At 38.9% G+C, this 3030-nt stretch overlaps 1 long non-coding RNA gene across 1 annotated transcript; it reads left to right on the top strand.

Annotated features, from left to right (window-relative positions):
• Positions 1-267: 267 nt before the first annotated feature.
• LOC149987471 (uncharacterized) lies at positions 268-1770 on the top strand. Its single transcript, XR_016498263.1, has 2 exons — positions 268-1145; positions 1518-1770. It is a non-coding gene; the product is annotated as an uncharacterized LOC149987471 (long non-coding RNA).
• The last annotated feature ends 1260 nt before the right edge of the window (positions 1771-3030 follow it).

Below are 3030 nucleotides of genomic sequence, written 5' to 3'. Positions count from 1 at the left end.
CCCACAAACAAAACACGCCAAACAAGACACACCCTACAATGCGAACCACCACCTGCCCCCAAATACACGCCCACGGAAAAAAATAAAAAAATAAATAAATAAATAAAAACCTTAAAGTCACGTCCTGGCGAACGTCGCCACACAAACTGCGTAGAGGCCTTCGAGCGCAGGACACAAACCCTGCAATCGTTCTGAGGCGTGGGATTCAGTCAGTGCGGGACACCATATATAGGGTTTCGACATGGGCGAGCCTTCCCCCGGAGAGCTCGCTGCAATTAGGGTTTTCCAAGGTTACGGCCATGTTTACTCGCTGGGCCGGCGTAGGGTCGGAGTTCGTCCCTGCGGGTGTGGTGTGGGGCCGGAGGGGAGCTGCTGGGTGGATCTTCCAGTGAAACCGCACAACAGTGAAAATTATTTTATTGGTTCTGGGATGAAGGGCGTCATCCTTCGTCTTCTCGGGCAGTTTCTGGGGCAGAAGTAGGCTCGTGCTCACGAAACTAACCTGCTCTGGCAGTTGTACCCTGCATTTTGTCCAAAATCATTTCAACTTACCCGGGCAGATTGAAATTGTATCCTGGGTTGTTGCCCCTGCTTATGTCCTCTTTGGCTCTTTTCTCCATCATGGCTTTTTTGCCCTTGCTTCCGAGAGCGCGATTTCACTGCCATCACTTTGGTCATTTGTTCAAGGCTATTTTTTTTGTGGTTGAACGTGACCGGAAGAGCTTGAAGGCGCGGCGGAATCGATTGACCGCAAATATATGTCGTGATTGTTTCCAGTTTTGTTGGGTGAAAAGTTTACAAGCGTAGACCCTATTAGATAGAGTCCTGAGGATGTTGACTTTTGTTAACCAGAGACTCCTTCATTGTCACCCGGTGCAGCTGCACCTCAATTTGCTTGGCTATCCCAGTCGAAACTGTTGCTGCTGCAGAAGAATCGGATTTTTTTTCTGAAGTAGCTGCCTCCTCGGTCGTCTAGGCAGCTGATCCTGCGGAGTCAGCCGTCCTATTCAATGCAGCAGATGCAATCGGTTCTTCAAAATTAGTCTCTGCCGAAGACGTTTTAACTGCTCTTTTAGCAGTTTTTCTTGCTGCTTCCACGGTATTCCCAGCCAAGGGCGCTGCCACATCAAGATTTTTCCCTCCAGGTGAATGTCATGTTTCATTAGCCCTTTATATGTCCTTGCCAACTGAGACCGCTGCTGCTTCAAGAGAATTTGCAGCTTTTGCCGAAGCTCTTCCCCGGTGTGCCGTTAATTTAAACTCATTCCATAATTCATTTACAATTGACCATCGAAAAGAACTTCATGGTATGCGTGCATGTCGTGTCGTGCGAAGATCCTTTGCCGTAGGGTGTGACCTGTGGATCGCATTGCAGGCGAGGCCATGAAGTAAATAAACCTTATTTCTTTGTGTTTTGTCGAAGCCAGACCCTTCTATGTTGCCCTACGTGACGCTTATGTTGATTTTTTAAAACCTTACGTAACGATTACGATGAATTTTCACGGGCTGTGTGGCAGACCCAAGTTGCCCAGCAAGAGACGGAGCGATATCCAGTACCATCTATGGCTTAATCCAGGCAGAGGAATTTTTGTGGAGAGATCACACTAAATCAGCCTGTTTCTGTTGCTGCCTTGACTTTGACATGTCTGTGGTCTGGGTTAATTGCAATCCATGTGACGTTGAAAGTTATTAATTTAAAGAGTTCGGTTGTGACCAAGTTGGTTACATGATTTGAAAAGCTACAATAAAAATTATATTGCTTCATACAAACACTTTGTGTGCCATGTATGAGTAGATGCACTTCAAATAATACTTGTTAAAGATGTACTTCAAATATGTCTTAAGGATTTTCTTTTTCTTTTTCTTTTCTTTTGGTTTCTATTTTTATTAGATGATTTGTGCATTAATTATTTAACACCAAAATATATGCTTTATGGTCAATTAAGAAGAAAACTGAAGTTTATAGCTTTGGCATTTTATTACTAAAGATAGTAAAAGGAAGTAAAAACAAGGATCCAACTCAATCCAAAAACAATTTTTATCTACCAATATGGATAAAGGTCCATTTTCTAAGTATAGTTTGAATATTATAATATTTGAATTTTTGATAAAAGTAAGTTAAAATTTGCAAGTATAGATTTATCATTGTATATCATTATAAAATCAAATAAGTTATTATCATTATATATATATATATATATATATATATCAAAAGAAAGAGAAAGAAAGAAAGAGAATTGTTAAAGCCACACCTTTATTTTATTAACATTGTATCTTTTTTCCATTTCATGATTAATTTAGTACATTCCTCATTCCTTGTTTATAGTTCTTAATTCCTCTATCCACACTCTATGTTCTTAGTCTCAACCTTCTCATCTTTGATTTCCATCCCTCATTTCCAATCTTTGTTTCAAATCCCTCGTCTTCATTTTCATCAATTAATTGATCAATCTCTTGCTTGGTTTGGGCCCGCTTCATCCACTCAACCTCTTTGTTATCCAACTATATTCTATGATAGTTAAGCCAAGGCATTCTACCCTCTTCTTTTCTTCTTTTCTTCTAATATTTCATTTTTTTTGTTTTTGCTTGTTGCCTCGTATCTATTCCACTTTTTGCACCTTGCTTATTCACATAGCCATCTAAATATATCCATCTCACGTTTCTCAAATGTTTATCAAATTATTAGCCTCTTTTTATTTATACCTTCTTTCTAGACTTCCTTGGCTTTGAGTTGGGAGTCAAAATAAAATTTGAAGTTGATTGGTAGTATCATATAGTAATACAACTATATTATAAAAAATAAAAATATGGACATTGTTATAGACAAGCTTAGTAAGAAGATGTAGTAAAAAATCAAGGATAAATAATAAGAAGGTAATAAAAGGTTTAGTCGTAATGTGTCAAGGATATGAATCTCGAAGAAAGAGAATCCTCAATACACTCTTCTATCACTGAAAAAAACTAAAAACTCACTCAAAAGGTGATGTAATATTAACTAGAATGGCTATTGTTAAAAAAAAAAAGACTAGA

This window comes from Physcomitrium patens, chromosome 18 (genome assembly GCF_059467195.1).
Source record: "Physcomitrium patens ecotype Gransden chromosome 18, ASM5946719v1, whole genome shotgun sequence".
Lineage (NCBI taxonomy): Eukaryota > Viridiplantae > Streptophyta > Bryopsida > Funariales > Funariaceae > Physcomitrium > Physcomitrium patens.
This window is presented reverse-complemented; position numbering and strand designations above follow the sequence as displayed.